The sequence below is a fragment of the Hydra viridissima genome, unplaced genomic scaffold (genome assembly GCF_058129835.1).
Source record: "Hydra viridissima isolate aposymbiotic clone 2 unplaced genomic scaffold, HvirCarnegie_v1 scaffold_4, whole genome shotgun sequence".
In the NCBI taxonomy this organism is placed as follows: Eukaryota; Metazoa; Cnidaria; class Hydrozoa; order Anthoathecata; family Hydridae; genus Hydra; species Hydra viridissima.
Window position 1 is genome coordinate 20,615,613 of NW_028324303.1, and position 11,815 is coordinate 20,627,427.

Sequence of the window (11,815 nt, forward strand, 5' to 3'; positions counted from 1 at the left end):
ATTATCCACCATATATTTATCAACTTTAAAAAGCTTGAGGCATCAGTCCAATCTGGAAAATAACTTTCAATAGCTGCAGAAGTTGTAGGATCAAATATTGCAAGAGCAAGTGGTACACTTTGTTTATTATCGCCTGGATGAAGTGATTTATAAGATAATTTGAAACCTTTTTTTAAATTCAACTGAAGTAATTGGTCTTTATCGTATACATCATGAAGTAACTTCCATGATATTTCACCAGCATGTACATCAATAACATCATAAAACTGGTCAAAATAAAAAGCAGGGAATATAAAACGTTTGAAATTTAGTAAATTGTTTCGTATGTTTTTGAGAAGATGGACAGCAACAAAAAGTAAATATATACACTATCTTTTTACAAAATATATCTATCTTTTTAAAAAATAAATATATACACTATCTTTTTTTGTAGGATGAGTAATACTACTAACATGGTTAGTATTCTTATATTTATGCATCAAATGTGAAAAAGCAGAAACATTAGTGGAATGATTATCAGAAACTACACCACGTACGTGAAAACCATTTTCTTGTAAAGATGTAATGCACTCATCAACATGGTCAGCTAGCCATTTACCCTCAATTTTTACTTCTGGTATTTATAACAAAAGTACTTCTGCTCTTATAACAAAATTGAACTTTTTTTCAAAGAAACAATCATGAAGGTCATTACGCCTTTATATAAAATTCCTTCATTATCTACACCTATCATTCTACCACCTTGATATTGTGCTTCTTTCTGCAAATATATTTCATCCATCAACAGCACTACATCTTTGTCAATTTTATTTTGGTTCAGTAAACATTTTACAGATTTCAACGGTTCTACCCCACCTTTATTAATTTTTTTCAAAAGGCTAAATGATGGTAGAGGAAACTGTTCTAATAAGAGTTTATAGGCCTGCGCTGATGTATATCGAAGAATAAGGGAATATATCGTAAAAGATTTGATGAAAACTTTGGCCGATCAACTGGTTTTTTGTATTTTATTTCATTGAGTTCAGTCATTAAATCATTTGATAAACTATTTTCTTCTAGATAATTTTTTAAATATGCTGGAAAATTCTCCAGTACACTTTTTTTCTTTAATACACAGCCAATATTTCAAAACCATTGAGGCAATGGAAGATAAGATGATTTATAGAACAAGGAAACATGCATAAATTCATCAACTACAATTGTTTCTGTAACTTCTAAAATACCTAAGTGTTGATTAACTTCTAAATTAAAAAATTTGTATTTGTCATTATATATTTTGAGCTGATACCCTTCTAGGTTAACATTATTTAAGTCATTTAAACAGTGAATTTTATCTTTCTCTATAAATAAATTGGATTCATCCTGATTATTTGATGGATGACGAACAGACGGTGGCATTCTACCCTTCGATGTAGTTGGATATACTGATAATGGTATTTTTTCAGGTAAGCAATAAATAGTTGGAACGGGATTTAAATCCCAAAATAATGTAACTCTTTTTGCCAATTTTTAAATACTTTTCTTCAAAATGTTTAGCACAAATAGCCGATTTTTTACAAGGCTTCCATAACTTTCGATTGATAAATACTACCCACTGATTTAATAAGTCAGGATTATTTTCTGGAAATCCAAAAAGTGGATGCTTTTCAGGAATAAAATCAATTAGATTCTCTCTCTTTTTATATCCAGTTTTACAGTAAATTACAGCACATGTGTTAACCATATTAAGAATATTTGAATAAACTGTTTTAAAATACGCTTATGTAAGTCAAAAAGTCACCCTTCTAATTTTTCGCTCCGAAAAGCAAGATATCCGGCCGTGTAATTATAGTAGGCCATGGAATCATATATCACCTCCCTTGCGCTCTCCGCTACCTTCCCTTAAACTATATAACTTCATGATCTCCTAACTCCCGACTTAAATTGTCTGGCACTGTGCTACATATTCTTAGTAGAAAGCTAGGCGTGCCACCACCAAGCACCAAAGAGTTGCTCCACAAACAGAAAGACTGTAAGTATTCAATTAACTTTGTTTCTCTGGAGAGAAAGAATATTAGAAAATTAGTGATTGAAGAAGCTGTTAAACAAAAAGAAAAACTTAATGAATGTCTCAAGGGACGCTTTGTGTTTCTTAACAGAGTGAACTATTTTGCAATCAATGTTTAATTCTTTTTTGAAAAAAATGAAGCAGTTACCAAGACATTGGCAGTAGAAGACGCCAAAACTAATCACACCAGCGAATTTCTCCAGGTCTTAGTAGAAAAGATTCTTAAAGAATATGAACTTAAAGAAGAACAAGTTCTTTCATGTTTGAAATATTGTCTAACTGACAATATTTCAAACATGATTTTGACAAATTCATAATGTTATTAGCAACTGCATCAGAGTTTATTGCATAACAAGAGTTCAGAAAAGTTGTTTGTTCAGAAATTGTTTTCTTATAAATATTGTTTAAAGCACTAAGTGGTTGGATTATTTGTATCATAGTGATGAAATAGCCAATGTTAACATTTTACTACAGTTATTTGTTGTTACAAACAAATAACTGTAGTAAAACAAACAACTATTTGTTGTTACAAATTGGTTACTTATGAAGGAGTCGGAGTCGTGAGTCGGAGTCGGAGTCAGAGTTGGTCCATGATAAAATCAAGGAGTCGGAGTTGGAGTCGGAACAGCAGCTTACCGACTCCACAGCCCTGGTAAAAATTCTTAATTTTGATTTTGATTTATTCAAAACTATAAATTTTTGTAATGCACTATTGAACTTCCATGTAGAAGAATGCAAGTTGTCTTTATTACATTTATTACATATACCGGTGTAAGAAAATGTGCACAGTTAAAAAATGGATAGTTAAAGGTAATTGATGATTGACTTTCGTTACTCTTTAACCTGAATTTTATTACGCACAAGTTAGTACGGTAGATGATACTAAAATCAAAACAGGTTTCTTACCATATTAATGAACAATCTTTATTTCTAATAAGTATAAAGTTTTTAACCGTATTGCCTTCTTTCGTTTCAATTTTTCCAACATCCTCATTTGATGTACTTCATCAAATAAGGATGTTGGAAAAATTGAAACGAAAGAAGGCAATACGGTTAAACTATTTTTAAGATCAGAAAATTTATTTCTGATTAGAAAAGAAATTAGTGGAAGTCATTATCACTTTTACAGATGCTTATGCATGAAATGTTGGAGAATATGATATTCGCAGATTAAAGATTTAGTTGATCTGGAAGAGATTTGTCAATATATATGGATAATGGCACTTCACGATCTAAAACAATTTGTCTCCACATGCCATTTGGTTGGCAGTAGCCATTGATTCGTACAAATGTGTACAAGGGGAGCGAGGGGGGAGGATGTTCAAGATAGCGAGTACGTACGCGGTTTGACCATCTTTCTCAAGAATTATTCGTAAAACTTAATCTGTAAGTTAACAAAAAGCAATGATTTTCTCAAATGCAAAAAATCCATACTTTGTTTGCAGAGTTCATGCCTGTTTTCCATAACAAATTCAATTTAAGTCACCATTTGTAAAAATATAAAAGGCTAAATATAAAACAAACTTTTACATAAATGTTTTAATGATAGATAGTACTTTATATTTATTTCCAACTTCTGAAGTCAATAGTTTTTTATATGCATTAAGATACTTTTAGTTATAATACCTTTTGAAAAAATCCGATTTAGGTATCGAAAATAAGAAAATTTATAACAAGATCGCGAAAACAAAAAATCACAAGTTCAAGAAAAAAAAAAAAAGCGAGGCAAATAAGCTCGATGTTTCCGACAAAAATAACAAATACTCTTTGACTTGAGCCTTAAAGTGGAAAGCATAATCTGAGAGTGGAGTGAAAAGAATAATTAGAATCTCTTATTCGACCTTCAAATTGTATCATAGCAATTTCAATTTAACAAAGAAAATTTGTTTCACTTTATCTATTTTAGTAAACCATACATAGACTTTGTGCAAAAACATAATTAAATTTTTATGAAGCAAAGTTCATAGGTCAAATCAACCTTTTTCAGATTTGTGAGCTATTCTTGATTAATTCTTTTATCTTTTATAACCATAAGCTTCACTAAATGCATATTTATAATAGATTTACTGAGGGAAGTTTAGTGAAACAAACCTATGTGTGCATAATTACTGTGCAAAACTTGACGCCTTACGGAAAATATGCTCTGTTCTGGCAAGGAACTTAAAACTACTCATAATCGAAAAACACACTATTTTTTTCATCATTTAACTAACATTTATTAGATATAAACTAGAATAATCATACACTCGCTTGCTATTATATATAAGAATTACGAAATAACTATTCAAAATTATAAGTATGAAAGTGTGTGTTTCTTTAGGATTAGGTTTTGTATTTTCTCTTGCACCTAAATTCAAACATGACTTTTCTCGATATTGGAGTGGGGCAAATAAATCTGTCCTGTTTATTACGAAGACTCACTTATTTTGAGGCCTCCGTAACCAACTTTATTGTCCTTTCCTAAGTTTGTGTGCAGCATGGAAACTTCGTAAAAGCCCAGTCAACTGGTTTTATTCTTTCAGCATACTTTTCAAATCTTCAGTCGTCAAATCATTCAATATTGGTGATGGAGTTACTATGCTGGATGACCAGTAAGTTAGCTCGATGCAGTTTTTTGCTTTGAATTTTTTTTTTTGGAATATCCAACTTTCTAATTCCAACTTGTCCAACCGTCTCACCTGATGTCAAGGGCTCTGATAGGTGTTCTTTTATCAGTCAGGATTCCAAAAAATTACCAAGTCAATGACTTTGCAGTTAACTTGATCCAAGTATCTAAATAACTGAATAAAATGTTTAAGATGCCGAGCTCAATCCTTAATTGAGAGATGGATTTTGATGCAGAAACCAAGATGGCGCATATACCCTTATAACGAACTCTTATATGGTAAATAAGTTGTCTGATGGTTCTGTGGTGGAAACATACGGTCTTAATATCGTGTTGGTTGTAATCTACCAGCGGGACATGTTTGAGGGACTTGGATCGTGCATAGTAAGACCTGGAGGATTCATGCCTGAGCTAATGGTGAGAGCAATATCCCTCAGATACTTCTGATCCTAACTCAAAGCGCGTATTTCATCTGATAGCAAGCTGCAGTTAACTGGCTCAAATGTTACCAATGAAAGCAACTTCAAAGATTTTGGATACCTTTCTCAATTTCGTTCTTATCAATTGCTAAAGGTGTATCCGATTCAGTGACTAGACCTACATTCAATTAAAAATATTAAAATAGAAGAATTTGAAAAAAGAGTATAAACAGCTGCACTTAATCCAATATCTAAAAGTATAATTTACAAACGGTGTATTCGTCGATTTTTGGGAAGTTTCAGACTCCTTGCTAGAGCAGAACATATTGGCAATAGCGCGTCAAACTTTGCACAGTAATTTACCATACGTAGGTACAACTTTTGCTCACTACCGAAAAGTGCATCGGAATTTACGCATTTACGCAGTTTCCGATGGCGGGATGCTCTAATCGCTATCATTCGATATGATATTGGAAAAAAAAAGTGACATCGGAATAATTACGACAAAATATCGTTAAAAAAAATTTTAACCGGTTTTGTAGTTATTTTAAATTTCAGTGTATACCGGAACTCTCGTCATCACAATCACATTTTTTTTCCAATATCATATCGGAATGATAACTATACGGAAATGAAACGATGTGCAAACGCTTACTCATAATCAGAGCCTAAATTCCACACTGTATTCACACAGAAAGTTGGGTGAAATGACTTGCATATACATCAACTTAAGATAAGATATAGGCGAACTTTAAGGTGGCATCCAGCCATTATTTTTATTTTCTTATACTTTAAACATAATAAATACCTTTCGTGAATTACTGGCATAATAGATAAAAATCTAAAGCGTATTGCAAAAAATTTTTGATTTGAAAAAAAAAAATTGCTGACTCAGCAAAAAAAGGTGAAAAGTTAACGTTCCAAGAAAATAAATATCTTAAGATTACATCAATATTAAAGGTTGAAATTTTGAAAAATGCTTGTATACTAGTGTAGCTTGTACCTGAACCAAAAATTTTTTTGAAAAAATTTAAATGATCAAAAATGGCAGACTTAATTGTGTAAAAAACTATTTTTAGCCATAAAACAGTCATTTGATATGGTATTTGTAGGTTAAGTTGAACTTTTTTAAAATTTTTTTTAGGTTCAGGCACTTAAAACATTAATAATGAACATATTCTGAAAACTTGAAGCTAAAATAATGTTTTTTTTTAAATGAGGTTTATTTTTTATATATACTACCTGGAGATGGTACTGACTTTAAAATTTCACTCATAGATATGTCTCCACTTAATGGCAATATAAAATCTTTGTAAAAGTTATGACTGTTGTAGCGGCTTTCGCTGCATGTTTTGCTGTTTTGTTTTCTCTTAAAAATTCTTATTAATTTATTATGTATTATTTTAAGTTTAGATGTAGAAAGTAATATATAGTATAATTTCAAGTAAATGAAACGTCTTTTTCCTAACAATAATTAGGAATTTAGTCTGTTATAAAAAGTCACGGGTTTTTATGAGAATAATCCAGAAAGATTATGTCTAATTATACATATCAAATAGAACATGAGAAAAAAGAAGATTTTTTTTTTTTGAAAATTAATTAATAAAACTTGTAAAAATAAGGATTAAATTTTTTGTGTTAGTTTTTTTTGTGCTAAATGCGGCGAAAACGTCTTTTTTAACTTATTCTAACCTTTTTTGTTTAAATATTATGTTTTGGCAGAAAAGGCATTGTTTTCCTACTGCTTCTCATAAAAAAAAAAAAAAAAAATTGAGAAAAACAAAATTTAAAATTATAAATCATGTAGGGGAACCTGTTGTACCTCTGACCACTTTTTGTTTCCGGGCGTTTTTTTGCTTGACTCTTGAATCAATTTATACCATTCAAAGTTTATATTATTCTCTTATATTTTGCGCAAAACTTATACTTTGGACTTTTTTCTCATTCAACCAAAAAGTATCATTTTTGAGAGTTTTTAAAAAAGTACTCAAATGGTCAATGGTACAACATGTACATTGTACGTTTGACCGAGGTGTGTTGTTCTTTTGACCGTAATGTTATTAATAAGTTCTCATGAATTATTTGGACTTTTAATAAGTACACATATTACAACTTTGCTATATATTATTAAGAAATTTCTGGCCAACCACATGTCAATAAAAGTTTATATAAAACCATTTTGTAAGAAATTGAAGAGATTGCCGCAGCAAGTTATTACCAAAAAAACATTTTTTTATGTTCTAAAGTAAAATTTTGTTTCTTATCACTTTTATATTACAATCCCAAGTAAAACGTTTTGTTGTAATTCAATTTATTAATTTTGTTTTTAAAAAAAACTCCTAATTGCAGTATTACATAAGTCTCCATTAGTTTGGATATTTTGATAGATCTTCTTTTGTATCTAGTCTTGTACAAAGGGCAATTCATTGTCCTTGTACTTAGGGCCGTGTTTTAAAGTAACATCTACGGTCATAATCCTTAGTTTTTTGGTTTTTTGTTTTTTTGTAGTAAATAAAAGAAAATGACATCAATTACCAGTACTATTTCGTTTTAATCACATTTTTTTCAGTTGGATGCTATTTACATGGAACGGTTAGGGTTAAGATTGGAAACTTCAAATGTGATTGAATTGTACAAAATGTTTTTAATTAAGTTGTTACTATCTTTTAGTTAATTTAAGAGCAAAAATAAATTTCTATAACTTGCTATACTAGCTGGTGGCCTAGGTACAATTAGAAATGAACTCATTGTACCTAAGCTTACCAATTTTAAGACCCTTTTACTTGGCGGAGTTTTATATTTTAAGTAATTATGTCGATATCAATAGGAAGTAATTTGTATGATATGATCATACAAAAAATCTGGCCCTAAGTAGATTAATATCCCCTAAATAGGTTTTTAACTTAGAAACCTCTTAAAACCTGATCAAAACTGATTATCAAGCATTATTAGTACATAGAAATATACATTCCAATAATGGATTGTGTGTCAAGTGTAAAATTTACTCTTATTTATCAATAAATTAAATAAAACACAATGCATAAGATATAGAAATATATAAAAATATAATTTGTTAATACTATTGTATCACTTATATTACATTTAAAACTTTCAAAATATCAGCAAGAAAGTAATAGTACGCTTTTCGCTGATTTTTACATGCAAGAGCACAGCTGTCTGATAAATTTGATGAAAAATTTCATAAAAGTATGCTCTTAAAGTTCGCAAAAAATAATAGCGCAGAACGAACCAGTCAAAGGTACAACGTCCCACTCTGGTGAAAGGTACACGAATTGGGTTTCTTCAACAATTATCATCTCAAACCCCATTTCGGTTTAGAAATAATTATTTAAACTTTTCCGTAATAAAAAAAAGATGTTGGTTAATGTAAGTAATATCATACATTAACCTAACAACTATTTATGACAGTTTTGTTATCAAAATAAGATAAACATAAATATTTACTTTTTAAGACCTAAAACTTATAATTTCTTGTGGATCAACACAATCTTCCCCAACCATGATATTTTAAGGTAAAAAGAGTCGTCATGGACTAATATTTCAAGTGGTACTTCACGTTTTTGCAAAATGATAATAGTCGGCCAACAGGACAGAGTGACTAAAGGTACAACGTGGTCAAAGGTACAACAGGCTCCCCTAAACATTGCGACTATCACCTAGCGTTTTTCACCCGAATGCCTTCTAGACTTTCTCCCCTTTTTAATTATCTTTATCTGTTATATAATCTCTACTATGCTGATTATTGCAAGCAACCTTAGGTGGTAACTCGGTGATGTTGAAGCATTCAAGACTGTTAACGTTCTCTTTAGGTGTGCAGCTCGGTATTCGGTGTTTTTGCTCTTGCAATTTGCTAACATTTTTAACTCACAATCTTAGCCCCATGAATTGTGGAAAACAACTGGCTCTGTTGCTCTGTTAATTTAACCATTGTTCCCCCAGCAAGTCTGTCGAGGCAAAAACCACGTATTTAGAAGTGCGTTGCATTACCTAACGCTTCTTGATTAGCTTCAGTCATAATCATATTTGCTTAATAGCGTAAAATCTCACAAACTTCTTCCAGTTTAGCTCACATGGTGTCAAGAACTGCCGTCTAGCATTTTCACCACAGTACAACACTCGTGCAAAGATCTTTATTCCATAGCAGAGTTCTGATATCTGACACGTGGAGTTAGAAATAATTTTGTTAACAGATTGTTTTAGGACTTAAAAGTAAGCATTTATGCATGAATTGCGCATTTGCTTATGACTATTAACAAACTTTAAGGCTTTTTCACCCAATTTTAGCATCTAACACCAAAAAAGTCCTCCTCATGAGATTAGAGTAATCTCCCAACCGAGAATTATTATTCCTACCAAAGTTGTTGACTGATAGCTCTGCGTTCTGCTTCTCCAACAATTTGACATCAGAAATACCTCAACCTCACTTTGATAAGAATTGTTTTAGCTGGTACATAAAAAAGTGTTGTAAATATGCTATACTTCCATTTTAATTATATAAATGTTAAACTGTTTGAATAGCTAAAAAACTAAAATAATACTAAACTCTATTCCATCTTTATTATTTTGTATAAATGAGTAGATTTAATCAACCGCTTTTAGAATCAGTACAATTGTAAATTTGCGTAGGTATTTTTGGAGTTGATGATTGAATGGGATAACTGCAATATAGTCTTTTGCAATAACAGTTTCCTTGATTATAAAAAAATCCACAAGCTTGTTTGTAGTTTTGAGGTCTACAAGCAATTATAAAGTTTTAGCGCTTTTTTACAACAGCCTTATTTCTTTAAGCATCTGCAAGGTAATTCTTGTCTCTGTTCCCACAGGAGCATCCGTATGAGTTTTTGATTTTTGTTCTCGAATCAATTAAAACAGGAGGCATTTTTAAACCATTGGAAGTTAAAACTCAAAACATTATCACAGAAGCAGGATTTTATTTCCTGAACTTGAATCTAAAGGATTCTGACACAATTTTTTGCATTGAGGTGCGAATGCAGCGAGCAGCCCTTCAACTTGATACAGAGTCACTGTAAAAGATTTTTTATCTGAGAACAGAATTATTGTTCGACCTTTCGTAAGGATGGACAAAAGTTCTTTACTTTTCTCAACTCATTAAGCCTTGACTTACTTCAATTACGAGATGCCTTTTAAATCAGCTCGAGACTAGGCCATCTGATCAATTTTAACAACATACCTGATTGTGTACTCACTTATAGAAAGTTCTTTGGCTCTTTTTCTCATGGGTTGGACTAGATTGCGCTGAACTTCCTCCTTTGTCTCACTACTTCCTGGTTTCCTCTCCATGCGACCAAATATTTTAACATTCAGCCATGCCAAATCTTGCTTTAGCGTATTTGTTCAATTCAAAAATTCTGCTTTATGTTTCATACTTCTTTAGAGGTCAGGTACAAATTATATTCAATGATCGGCGGCTGGTTCTAAAAGCAAGTTCTTCATCCATCACTACTTGGATATATATATATATATATATATATATATATATATATATATATATATATATATATATATATATATATATATATATATATATATATATATATATATATATATATATATATATATATATATATATATATATACGCTTTACATATATAGGCTTTACGTGCAGTAGCGTCCAAAAGTAATTGGACAAACACCTTTTTTGTTATATTTTCTCATTAAGTTAACATTTTGAAATGAAATTTCGCATAAGTGTGTCAAATTATACTACAATTATGAAAAACAAAACAAAAATTCCCTTTTGAAAGTAATTACTCAAAATTTTGCTAAAAGAATGGAAATGATTAGCTCAAAAGTAATTGGACAAACTAAATTCTAACAATCTTGATATAATTTAGACTATTTTAACTTCTTTTTCTGAAGGCAGATTTTTATAAAAACATTCAATTATCAATAATTTGCAATGGGACATAATAAATATTTAAACGAGGCACTGAACAAGTTGATTATACATACATCTAATAACGGTAAGACTGTGCGACAACTGTTAATAGATATGAACATTCCGCGATCAACAGTTGGTTATACATTAAAAGTTTTTCAACAACGGAGTCACTTCCAAGTTTCAACGAAGTCAGGACGCCCGAAATCAACAACTTTTCGCCAAGTTAATGTTGTAATAAGATCGTCAAAGGCAGATCCGCGCGAGAGTGCTAAAGAAATTCATAGAGAATTTACTCAGTCACATCAAAATTCTTGCTCTTATGCAACAGTAAGGCGTCGCTTGAGACAAAACAACCTTTTTGGTCATCAACCTGTTAAAAAACCTTTTGTTTCTGCAAAAAATCGTAGAGAACGGTTAAAATTCGCTAAATTGAACAGCAAACCAATGGTTGAAAATACTATGGAGTGATGAGTCAAAGTTTAATATGTTTGTTCCTGATGGTATTAAATATGTTCGACGTCCAATCGGTGTTCGGAATGATGTTAAGTATCAAGTTCCTACAGTAAAGCATGGTAGTGGTTCAATAATGGTTTGGTCATGTTTTGGCCGTGATGGAGTAGGTCCAATCTATCGATTTCAAGGCATTAAGGACCAAAACATGTATAAAGGAATAATCAAAGATATAATGCTGCCACATGCAAAAGACAAAATGTTGCGTGGCAGGAGTTTCCAACACGACAACGACCCAAAACACACCTCCAAGCTAGTCACGGAATTTTTAGCTCAAAAGAGAGTTTGTATCTTAGAATGGCCGTCATAAA

The 11,815-nt window shown here is 31.1% G+C and overlaps 1 pseudogene; it reads right to left on the minus strand.

Moving 5' to 3' along the window:
- Positions 1-389: 389 nt before the first annotated feature.
- On the minus strand, positions 390-1,398 carry LOC149890448 (uncharacterized; annotated as a pseudogene).
- Positions 1,399-11,815: the final 10,417 nt, after the last annotated feature.